Genomic DNA, 13,070 nt, shown 5'->3' with positions numbered 1-13,070 from the left:
TCTTTGTTTTCCCTTGGCAAATGTTCAAGAGCATTTTGTGTAGCCAGAATAGGTACAAAGGTGCCTGAGACTTCATCTCTCTTCAAGTATCTTTCCTGAGCACCCTTGGGAGAAAAACTGTGATCAACTTGTTGACTTCTCTTCATTTGAATTTAACTTGTTATTTCACTGTAATTTTTCAACTCAAGTTTCTAGGGTATTATTTGTTCCAATCAGGCTGCTTAAGCATTTGCCAAATTGCAAAATAGAAGTGCTAAGTCTAGAAACCTGATCATGGCATGGTTAGAAATAAAATTAGGTCTGTGGAAAAGAAATGTCAGTTACTAATAAGAAAAAGTGACCCTGATGTTCAACAGACACACTTAAGCTATCCATTCTTTCGATGTGAGAAAGCCTTATTTATCGGATGGCTTGTTTTGTTTAGATATTTTAAAGTTCTTGCATATTGTGTGAAAGGACTCAATGAAATCACTGTTTCTGGATTCCTGGTGCTAAATGGGAAAACTCAATTATCACCCAGCCACGGTGGTGAGAAGCTAAGTCTCCTTCTGCCATTGTCTCAAAGTTTCCTTAAATAGATTTGCACAGTTTATATGTATGTATCTTCCCTGAATAAGTTTTCATGTATCGTGTGTGCAGGACTTTAGAGAGGCCAGAGTGGGGAGCTGATCACTTAGAGCTGGAGTTACAGGTGACTGTGAGCTGCTATGTGGGGCTGAAGCAAAAGTGGATCATCTGCAAGAGCACTAGGCACTTTGACACACTGAGCCATCATGTCTCCAATCCCATAAACCAAAGTTTCTAATGAAGACTTAGCCGTCTTCCCGTAACAATCTGAAGAACTCTTCCAAGGAGCATGATTCAACCAACAACATGCTTCACCATTGAGAAATTAATTTTATGGAATTTGAGTGAGGGACTCTTTCCTTAAGTCAGAAACTAATCTTAAAAGCTCTATGTGGCCCTTAGGAGACTCCCTCAAAACTTGTATTAAGATGTGTGTAGAATATTTAGCACATCTGCAGCTCAGTTTTCATGTGGGTGCCCTAGCAAATGGAGAAGGGGCTGTCCCTAATGCTGTTGCTTGTCTGTGGAATCCGTTCCCCTGGTAGGGCTGCCTTGTCTGACCTCAGTGGGAGAGGATGTGCATAGCCCTGAAGAGACTTGATGAGCCAGGGTTGTGGGATATCTACAGGAGGTGGTAAGGGTGCTCCACCCTCTCAGAAAAGAGGAAAGGGATGAAGGGAGGGACTGTGGGGGTAGGGACACAGGAAGAGGGCAGTAACCTGGATGCAAAGTGAATAAGTAGATAAATAAATGAACAAAATGCTGCAGGTGGAAAATGATAGGATGCAGGCTCCAGGAGTTTTGCATGAAGAGGATGATAATGGTACTGGCTAAGTGGACACTAGCTGACCTTCTAGGAGAGTGGTTCTCAACCTTCCTGATACTGTGAGCCTTTAATACAGTTCTTCATGTTGTGGTGACTCCTGGACCATAAAATTATTTTGTTGCAATTTCATAACTGTAATTTTGATACTGATATGAATCGTGATGTAAATTAAATATCATATGCAGGACATCTGATATGCAACCCCCATAAAAGAGTCCTTCAGTCCCCACAGGGGTTGCAACCCACGGGTTGAGAACCATTGCACTAAGCAGAGAAGAAATTCAAATAAATTGGGAATTCGGGAATAGAGAACTAGAGCTCAGAAACTGGCCCAGGGTTATATAGAACGACATTTCCAAACTTGAACCACAAGAATTCATTATGTTGTAATAAGCAGAGACCATGAGCAGGAAGAATGAAATGCCACCAGCTCATTATGGTTGGCTTAATGGATCATTCACAAAACAATGGGCCATAATGACAAAAGCTCAGGAGTGAAGGCAGGCAATTCTCCCTTACCTCAGAGAGGCTGAGGTGGATGCAGTCTTATTGCACAAAAGCAAGGACTCACGCTAGACCGGCTTGTGGCAATAGCTCTGATTATTTCTGTAGTTGAGGGGACATGTATTTGCCTTCTAACCTTTCACAAATAAGAGTGTAGTTCCAGCAACCTTGTAACCTGATTCTTGTCCAAACACAGAACCTCAGACCCCTTTCTGGCCTTAGCATTCAGAATGGGAACTTTACCAGGATCCCCGCCCTTTACTTCTGCTTTCCAGTTTCTTAGCATCTCCTCTTGCCCTTGTAGAACCTGTGCTCTCCAAAGTAGCCATGGCAGCAATGCATTTTACTTTTAGCCCACTGACTATTTCTTCCTCTAGAAGGAATGTACATTGTCCAAGAAAAGAACATGGAGTCTAGAGTGCAAAAAATATTAATTGGCTAAGTGGGTGAATTTGCCTTCCAGGTTAGAAGAAAATCTAGACATTATTTCTAAGTCTTGACATCATTTCTTTACCACAAGAAACTCCCCATTTTTTTCTTTTGCTCTAATGTGTAATGTCTTGCTACCCATCCACAAATCCTCATCTCTATTCATGATTCCCACTTTGTTAGGATCTTGTTCCATAAATGTATTCTCTTTCTACTTAGACATGCAGCCATCCCTCTCTATCTACTGAAATATTTTCTTGAATATTCTCATGTTAACAAGTACCAAGGCTCATTGAGTTCTAACTTCCTTGCCTTCCTCTGATTTTATCTTGCTTTCCAAGTCCTTAGCTCACTAAGCATATTTTCATACTGTTTACTTTTTAAGTTATTGTGTCTTTCACACAATTTGACTGGCTTACAACATGGCTTAGATTCAAAACTAAATATGTACAAACATCAGGGCCTCTGTCCCTTCACTCATAAAGTGAGTATAACTGATCAACCGCAGTGTTACAATGAAAGCATCTACCACAATAAGTAGCATTAACAGATACTGTTTCATGGGGCAAATCAAAGGCAGATTTTGAAACTGCCATATTATATCTGGCCAAGGATTTAACAGTATACCATGTGACTTTGGTTTTGGTAACATCCATTGGAAGCCACCTGAGCCGCGGGGCTGAGGTACAAATGATTCTGTTGCAGCATTATGATGATTGTGGCACACTAGAACGATAGGTTAATAAAGGTCATCAATGTCTCTGTGTCCAAAAATTATGCAACTGAGAAAATATAAGGTTCTTAAGATCATGATCAATGGAAAATGGACAAAATTCAATTATGCACTTTCTGGTCCCAATTACATATATTTAAATGCAATAAAATGAAAGAAAAGGAGATGAAATGTTTATCAAGGATTGATCACTAGCTATAGATAGTAAGATTATGGCTGAGCATCATTCCTTTTCTCATATAAAATGTAGATTTATAAAGTTTTATAAGATGTAGATTGAAAATATTTTATCCTTAAATTTTTCTGAGGGATACAAATTCTAGTTTTGTTTTCTAACATTTGCTCTACACTTCTTTGTTGCTCTTGTTTGTTTTCTAATCATTCTTTCTCCGTTGCCAGTTCCTCTTATTCTGCATCTATAATGAGGGTGTTACTCCTCCTCTTCTCTTTGTTTCTGCTCTCACTCCTTTCTTGGTGACAGCACCCACATCCTTTCTCCACCCATCATTCAATCTCTTACTCCAGGTTGCTCACAGGTCAACTCTTCATGCCCTTCCCACTTATCTTCATCTTTTAACATACCTTCTTCCACTCACGTAGCATTTATTGGCTGTCTGCTACATGTATTCTGTAAATGCAAGGGTCAATTAAAGAGAACTCCTTGCTGAAAGTAGCTCTCAGACAGATTTCTCTAAGTTGCTTCTTTATCAAATTCGAATTCTGAAGTCACCTTTGAGCCATTCGCCTGCCTTTTATTTGGCCCAACAGTCAATCAGCTATTATATCTGAATGTAATCTGGGTTTCAGAAGCATCTCTCACTTTCGTGACCTTTTTCCATAGCTACAACCAGTGCTCTTTGGGCCTTTTTTTCTGTATGGTAGCATCTAAAAGGATGCTTTGTACAACATACTTACTTCAACAGTCTTAAACAGAGCTGTAAGATAAAGACCCTTAAAATAGGTTGGGCAGAGTTATCTTCTGTTTTAAAAAATATCATATACTAACTAGTACCCTCAGAGCTCCTGGGGACTAAACCACCAACCAAAGAGTTCACATGGTGGGACTCATGGCTCCAGCAGCATGTGTATAGCAGAGGATGGCCTAGTTGGTCATCAATGTGAGGAGAGGCCCTTGGTCTTGTGAAGGTTCTATGACCCATTGTAGGGGAATATCAGGGCCAGGAATTGGGAGAGGGTGGGTAGGTGAGCAGGGGGAGGGAGAAGGGAATAGCGATTTTTTTCAGAGGGGAAACCAGGAAAGAGGATATCATTTGAAATGTAAATAAATATCTAATAAAATATATTTTAAAAAAGAAAATAGATACAGTCAGCATAATTCCGTTTAGTATCTAGTCCTAGTAAATATAACTCTACTTGATTAGAAGCTATTCTTAAATTCACAGCGGGAGGACAATCATGCTGAAAGTGTGCCCCATCCCAAATCATTCAAATGAATAAGAATAAAGCCACGCAAAGACAAAGCAAAAAGTGAAAACTCAACGTGCTCTTTAAAAGCATCTTCCACTCTGTCAAGTCCGGTTCAAAAGGGGGAATAGTAATTTCACATAGTGCAGCACTGTAGTATTCACACACTCTTCCATGCTTTGTTTCCAAGAGTCTCCTTGATCTGACCTACATTCTAGAACTTCTGAGATCCATCTCTGCTTCCCAAGGTTGGCCAGTCCCTTCACTGCTTATTTCAATGTCTGCTTTTCTTGAAGTTCCTCCAGTGCAGTATCCCCCTTGACTACTTCCATCTTTCCTGGATTTCAACACTACTACCTCATCCTCCAATACCCCATACAATGAAGTCCCTGAGGAAATGACACATGTTTGGAATGGTACAAGGGGATCGAAGTGCTTCTCTGTCCTGCTCTACTGCACCAGCTGACTGTAGGAACTATTTTGATGGAACTACTTATTCACAAGAAGAGGGTCTTAATACATACAGTATATCTATTAGTTCCCTGGTGACTTTTAGGGGTCACTTGTCCTTGAGTTTGGATATTTTTCCCAATGTTCATGACACAACTTCCTGCACTATTTATTTCAGACACTTGTGCCTTTTGTGACAACTTTGAACATTAAAGTTTTTACAAGATATGATACGAGTTGTGGCATTTCACTCTCAAATTCTCTAATGTTCACACATAGATCATACAACTAATTATAAAACTCCACAATAAAGATAAGAAAAATGCTTTATTAATTCATTAAATAACCACTGAGTTTTTTTGAAGTAAGCTTTCTTTGAAGTAAGTACTCCTAATTAAATATATTATGTAAACTACATGAAAACATGAGTAATAGGTACACATATTTAATATATAAGAACTTGAATGATGTAATTATTTGGACACATACTTCTATTACAAGTAAATGAAAATCTGTAAAATCTATTGTTTTGATGATACTGTAGCCTTGCATTATACATATAAATAAAATATTAAGAAAAAAATGTGTACAAAAATTCTCTAGAAATATTTCATCTCTTTGAATAATGGCTTCAGGCCAGACTTAGAAATTATACTGTTGGAGCCTCAGTTCAGTTACCTATAAAATGGAGACTATGTACATCTGAGGATTGCAATGAGAGCTAAATGAGATATCATGCTAAGAGCTTAAGATAGTGTCAGGTAGATCGTTAATAGTAACAAGTTATAGATCTAATTAACAAAAGTTAGTGACAATAAATTGTATTCTCCACAATTACTATGGTTCTAAGAGTTTCTTTACAGTCTTTAGCTATAGAGAATCAAAATCCTTGTACCCTTACCATTTTTTCAGTTTTGCTTTTCAAATAAGGTTCTATTGTCCTAGATACATGGTGGCCTGGAACTGACAATCCTTTTGCCTTAGCCACCTGAATCCTGGGATTATAGGGGAGCTTATAAAATCTAGTCTTCCCTGTTCTCTTGCTCATATGAGCTCATTTCTAGTATGGCATTTGCAAAGAAATCAAGAGATCAAGTCCTCTGCTACTGCAGAAGCTTGGCAGGAGCCCTGAAGTATAGTCAGCAGAGTGGAGCCTGGAATACTGTGTGGGAGGTGCCCATAAGCAAGGCCCGGGCTGCAGTTTGCCTTTTTTGCTCCTTCTGGTGAAGCTGAAAAAAAAATTTCCTCTTTAACTAATATCCAGAAAAATAATTTTCCATAAAATCTTAAGAAATTTTTACACATAGCTCTGCCTTTCTACCAAAATAATTTACCTTATAATACTAACTAGGACTGGAGATGCAGCTCAGTGGTAGAGTCAGTGACTAGAATTTGAGTTCTGAGCTTCAACACCACCACTAAAAACATTAATTATTAATAGGACACATGCATACAAATTTATGATTTATAAATTTATAGATCAGCCACTATTTTGGGGTGTTAAAATATGACTGAAAGAAAATTCAGTAAAAAGAGTTAACAATTGTTCAGACAATACTGATTAGTCACGCCACGGCCTTACAACTCCAGGAGTCAAGCCTGTTTGGATTTGACTCACTAACAGGTATCTTAACAAACAGGTTCCTTCTACAGAAAGTCCATCAGCATACCCCATAGATGTTTTCAAAATGGCCATAGGAAAAGAGGCAATGGGGTCCTCTTGGTGGTCACCCTCTCCAGTACCTACACAAAAATGCAGTGGAGCCAAGCAGTTCATGTTGGCAGTGTATTGCAGACTTCTTGTTGAAAAGGACATTGATAATTTCATCTTTTTAAATTAGCACAGGTATCCTAAAGCTCAAAATAAATAAGACAAGTTTCTGAGTACATCCGAAAGCTAGGAATCAGACCATGTGGTGTGTGTGTGTGTGTGTGTGTGTGTGTGTGTGTGTGTGTGTATTCTCTGGGGATTTGGTCAGAAAAGAAAGTAAGAAATAGACAATTTTCATCAAATATAACAAAGTATCTTCATTTGCTCTAAGCGAAGCCTCAAAAAAGAACGATCTATAGAGTCTGACAATGTCTGAGAGGTATGGGGGTGGGGATGAGTCTTGTTTGAGGCTACATCCACAATTCTCCTAAAGAATTTCTGAGACAAGGAAAATGCATAATCATTTCATTTGTCTTTAAAACCAAAACATGGCATCTCTTTGGAGAGCACACTAATTTATTAAAAAAAAAAATTCCTTTTCCTGTTCAAAATCATGTATGGGTCAGCCTACGCTCTGGGAGCCTGCGGACAGTGTCATGTGTCTCTTCCTCTCTTGGACTGGAACGACCCACAGAAGTCAGGTTCTTCAGCAATGCTTGTGGAGTGAATACATTGATTCACTTATTCATGATGGTGATTACCCATCGCAGAGAAAATGAGCCCCCTGTAAATCCTCCGATTCATCGTGTACACTCACACAGTTAGGATCTTTCACTTTGATGGTGGTTGTCTCGGCCATTTTGTTTAAAGTATAGTTTTTAGAAAGCTAACCCTTCGGTATGAAATATTTTAAACTGACAGTCTTAAAGGAGAATTCCATAGAGATGTCAAGGAAAGGTTTAAGGGGTGGCACTGGTCTCTGCTCAGAAAGCCAGAAAATGTCTTCCCTTTTCTTTCTTTCTTTCTTTCTTTCTTTCTTTCTTTTTGGTAGGTAAATGACTACTATATAGGATTTGTGGACAAGAACATATGTTAAAGTCAGAGATAATGTTAAAGAATCAAAGAGCAGGCAGTAATCATAACTGCCTTTTCAAATCAATATATACCCTAATGCTAAGTTTAAAAATGATTATTTTTCATGTAAGACATGAGGCCCAGATCAATGGATTCAACTGCTTTCATAGCAAAAGAGACGATTTATTTTTTATGCTATTAATTCTGAATAAAGCATATGACACTAAGCTCTTTTAATAATTAACCATCTCTGATTTTAAATATATTTCCTCTTCTATTCAACAGATATTGTAAAGAAATTATAATATTTTATTCACCAAACTTAACAACACTGAGTCATCCCTAGGCTTCAGCCTCCAAAGCTCTTCCCATCTACAAAGGGTGAACCATTTTATTTAGAATATTAAAAGAAAAAAAAAGCATGGACCCATAGGAAACCTTTAGCTAAAATAATTTTTAACATGTTTCTCTTAAGTTCAAATAAATATATTTTCTTTGTGATGCACATATTTCAGACATTCGTTAACTGTCACAATGACAAAAATCCAAACATTACAGATGAGCTAGGCATGCTGATATTTCTTAGTAATCTGCAGCATAGACAAAAGGCATATATGTTTTAGATTCTATTCAAAATAGCCTTGGCTGATAGTGAAATCTACATAAGAACTCCTACATCTTCTAGACAAAGATCAGACAATCCACTCTGGGATAAAAAAAAACAGCCATGAGGGTAAACCTAAATAAAAGCATTCCAATTCTTTCTCAATTTCCCTTCATTTAAACATCCAAATAAATCATGCAGTACCTTTTAATTTTCTGACTGAGTGCCTCCCAATCAGTGCTTCCTCCTTTGGAAACAAGCTGAGGAACCTAGAGAAACAAAAGAAACATATATATACATATAGGCTTGTCAGATAAATATCAAAAATCACAACTCACCAGTAAGTCCATTCATCCTTTATATCCAGATCATAAATTTACGCCTTGGAGTCTGTAGCACAACAAACGGAGCCCTTGGATTTTAAGCTCGATAACGTATTTAAAACACAGTAATCCGAGGCCACATAAAGCAGATCCTTTGAAAAAGTGGACTAAAAAGAAAATAAAATGTAAAAAGCCCTCAAGCATTACCGGTAGATGTGCAGCAATGCCCCTCGAATCGAGTCTTTAAGTGCTGCTGCAGAGCCCTGCTTCAAGAACACTCCCTCTGCTCTGTGTTCCTAGCTCCAGACAGATGCAGTCTGAAAGCCACCAGCTCCTGTCTGTGTGTGCCGCGGAAAGGGAAGCTGCAAATTAGAAAAAGTCCCCGCAGTGGTGGAAAGGAAAATAAGGCAAGTAGGAGAGGGAGAGAGAGCTCACTAGGCTTAGAATTTTCGAGAATGATGACAAGCCACTCAGCTCCGCCATCATTCACTGACAAAAGGATGCTGCCTCTGGCTTAGGATTTAGCAGTTTGCCATGGGGACTTCTGGTACCAAATGCCTGACAGGCATTTTAATTGCCTCCATCCAAGTGTCTCCCCAGGAGTCGAGTCTATAAGCCTACGAATGTCATCATCTGGTCTCCTTTGTGTTTTACACACACACACACACACACACACACACACACACACACACACACGGGGGTGGGGCAGGCTTAGAGAGACCCATTTTCAGGAATATAAGATTACAGGCAAATTAAGCTACACAAACTGGACATAAGTAAACGACTGCAAATTGGAATTTTATTATCTATATTTAGGGTGTTAAAGATAGTTTGAGGTTTTGTCATTGACGGATAAATACAATATTTCAAAACCATCATATACTGTTCTTTGTGTACTAAATAAGGTATTTATTAAAGAAATGTATATACTAGTATATATTTTCCTACAGAGAATTCAAAGGCTTTGTAAATATGATAATTACAAGCTTGGCAATGTTTTACTTCAAGGCTAGTCATGTGATATGTGTGCGCAATCATTTTATTCTGGTTCCATACAAAAGGAGGTGGCAACCAGTTTGAGGGCTGGGACTTTGCTGTCCCTGAGGTAAAGGCCATTACAGGGAATTCAGTGTTTGGCATAATCAGTCTCCCCTTCATGTTAGCAAGTGAAATTAACAACTGAATATCCCTGTCATACAGTGTGGCTTTATGTAGGGACCTTAACTGTAGAATAATTCTTCACCTGTATTATCCTGGAGAAAAATGGTAATAAATGAATTGGTAAAGCATTGTTAGAACCCTGAACCAGTAAATGGAGTAAATTTTCTGTGTATCAAAAGGGCCAGCTGCAAAGAAGGCTGCTGGGAGGAAGTATCACCATGGTTACCAGAAACAAAAAGCAAGGGGGTGGGGACTGGAGAGAGGGGGGATGCGGGGAAGAGAGAACAGGAGTACAGTGGGGAAAATCTGGAGACAAAAGAATACAGTTCCTTCTCCTCCTTCTAGAAAGCTCTGTCTCTGACAGATTTATGTTGTGCTTTCAATTCAATTATGATGGATTTTCATTTCCTTCTGCCATGTTCTCCCCCATTTTTGATCATGAGCTAATTTTGATTTCATAAATATTCACTACTTTTCTTTTCTATGGGATTGATCTGATCCATATCTGCATCTTCAGAAATCACCCAGCTTCACCCTGGACACCCTTTTGTTTCATAGGTGAGAAAGCTGAGACCCGAGGCCGTCATCCAAATTCACAGAGGCAGCATCCATCCTACACAGAGGCAGCAGCCTGGCTTCCTGACTAGCCCACTGGTGGATCCCCTTCACCAAGTGACTTTCTTCCTCTTCTTTCCTTTTATGCTGTTTGTAGGCAAAACAGAATCCAGTAAGATCCTGTGTCTTTGATTTTCTAAACCTTTGATTTGCCAAAGCAGCATTCTTCCCTTATAGGACACACTGCAATAATCCTGAGAACCAGCTTTGCCTAATGTCTATGCCGGATAATGTAGAAGGCCACAGATCTTGGGTGATCCTACCAACAGCATTTCTTTCCTTTGCATTCTGGTAATCAGATAGATCAACTGCCCTCTGCAGATCTAGCTTGTTCATCCAGCTTAACCACCAGGGCCTGGGAATTCTGACATTGTTGGCATTGTTGTTTTTATAAGCATGAGAGTAGACTATCAAACAGAGCCAGAGGTTCCAGGTTTCTCATATATATCACAATATACATCTTCCTGGGGGTTATCTAAGACAATGAAGTGGAAAACTGAGAGTTCAGGTGTATTGTGTGCATGCACATGTGCATGCCAGTGTGTGTGTGTGTATCTGTGTCCATGCAGAGGTAGAGATGCCAGTCAAAATCTTTCTCACTAGAGATTTTAGAAGTGATTTTCCACAGCCTATGAATCACAAAAATGGCTGGCCTGGCAAGATATCCCCAATGGTGCAATAATAACAACATTTTTATTTTGGGGATAACCAACAGCTATCTAATTAGACTTAAGGACTGCTTAATAGGAAGGAATTCATGCCTGGTACTGTGTGTAACTCAAGCCAACTACCCATGGCAGGAGAGTCATAGACCCTTGAGGAGAATCTACTCTTGCTACTTTCCTAAATTAATCTAATTTCTAACTGCATTCTAAATCCTTGTCCTTACACCCAGAGATTAGTACAGTTCTCAGGAATTCTCAAAGGATTTTCTTGCCCCATCAGAATGCATCATCACAGAGATCCAGGGCTGATCAATACATAGAGAATAAATGATGATGGGATACTCCGTCATAATTGGTAATCTACATCGCAACACTATACCCAAGGCTCAGGGAACATTCCAGAAACAGGGCTGGAAAGACTTTCATTGCCAGAGGACCTCCTGAGTTATAGTGTCATTTTCTCTCCTCCTTCTGGACAGGACAAAGAAGCTGAATATATAAGGGCTAAAAACTATGGTTTCCTAAACAAGATGTGTATAATGATGGCACCAGGTGAACACCAGTGGGGCTGGGGTAAATTTCATGAGGCCCTAGATAAAGGGCTACATACAGTTAATGATGGCCGAGAGACAAAGAATCATTTTTCTCCAAGGATGTTCCCCTGGTGGTTGCCCAACCCCAAGTAGTTAGTCCTAAACACATGAATAACACTGGATACATACACTCAGTCAATTCTCTCTCTCTCTCTCTCTCTCTCTCTCTCTCTCTGTCCCTCTCTTTCTCTCTCTCTCTCTCATAATTCAATAACAATTAAAGAAGAGAAGGCCATGATTTTGAGTAGGAGTGGTATAAAACATGGGAGGACTAGGAGTTGGAGGAGGGAGGCTGTATTGAAACCAATGTTAATACAATTCTTATATATGAAAAAGATTTTAATAGGCCAATGTGAAAATTACATTATGGATGAATTAGTTTAAAGACAAGAAAGCTATCTTTGTGGTCCATATTGCTTTCCCTATTGTTCATATCAACCATTCTATGTGAATACCATATTTTAGTTACATTGACATAAAAAATCAGTATTTTTATTTCTACTGTATGATTTACACTTATTTGAAATATAGATTTCTCTCTTACTTCCTTTGGATTATACAAAGAACCTAGCAAGAGGTTACAAGCTCTTAAATGACCAGAAAAAGCAGGTTTGAATTCTGTTGGTATTAAAATACACTGTTTGAATATTTAAATTAAAAAATTATTATAATAGTTAATGAAGGCTTCTTAGGACCAAAATACTTTGAAAATCTTTTTAAACCTGACTATAGCTGAGCATGATAGTTCATGCTTATATACTCTCAATTCAGAAAGAAGAGAAAGGCAGAAAAACATTTTCAAGGCCAGACTGGATCACATAGTGAGACCTTGTCTCAGAATGAATTAAATAGTATGCTTTTTACTTTAAAAAGTAATAGAAAACATGTATTCTCACCCAGCTCTCTTGATTTTGTTACTTTAGATAACAGGCAGATATGTAAGCATTTTACAAAGTATTATGATACCAAAGTCTGTTTAATACCATCTTTTGTTTCCTTCAGCTAAGTTGGTCCACATAAACCAATAAATATTATAGTTAGACACACCTGACAAAGATGACAGAAGGAAAGAAGGAGAGATGGAAGAAAAGTACGGGAGGGAAAGAAAGACAGAAAATTGTCAAAAACCATGACAGAATGAATTATACAGATGGAAAAGATAGAAATATCTAACCCTAGGAGAAACTGCAAAAGCCTACAGATCTAACTAGAAAAGATTATTGTCCTTATTACAACACTCCGCAGATCATCCAAGATACAGAAACAACCCAAGTATCTGATGAGAACAGACAAAATGTGTGTGCTGCAAATGCTTCTGAACACAAACACATGTAGATATTATTACTCCCGAAACAAAATCAACACAACGTCTTATTATTTGTCACAAGCTTGAACCTGGAGCTAAAATGCAATGAGCCAGACATGGAAAGAAAAACATGGTTATGATCTC

At 38.5% G+C, this 13,070-nt stretch overlaps 1 protein-coding gene across 13 annotated transcripts in view; it reads right to left on the bottom strand.

Moving 5' to 3' along the window:
- Nucleotides 1–13,070, bottom strand: part of Map2 (microtubule associated protein 2) — a 264,189-nt gene that overhangs the window by 118,538 nt on the left and 132,581 nt on the right. For 11 of the 13 annotated variants that reach the window (XM_031367772.1, XM_031367776.1, XM_031367775.1 and 8 more), the window contains one exon: nt 8,468–8,532. The gene's annotated coding sequence lies outside the window, so the exon portion shown is untranslated. Of the gene's footprint in view, nt 1–8,467; nt 8,533–8,793; nt 9,230–13,070 lie in introns of those variants that run through there. The other 2 variants (XM_031367771.1, XM_031367780.1) reach the window with 2 other exon arrangements.

The sequence above is a fragment of the Mastomys coucha genome, unplaced genomic scaffold (genome assembly GCF_008632895.1).
Source record: "Mastomys coucha isolate ucsf_1 unplaced genomic scaffold, UCSF_Mcou_1 pScaffold14, whole genome shotgun sequence".
In the NCBI taxonomy this organism is placed as follows: Eukaryota; Metazoa; Chordata; class Mammalia; order Rodentia; family Muridae; genus Mastomys; species Mastomys coucha.
The sequence above is the reverse complement of the archived record's forward strand: the minus strand, read 5'-3'. Positions and strand labels throughout refer to the sequence as shown.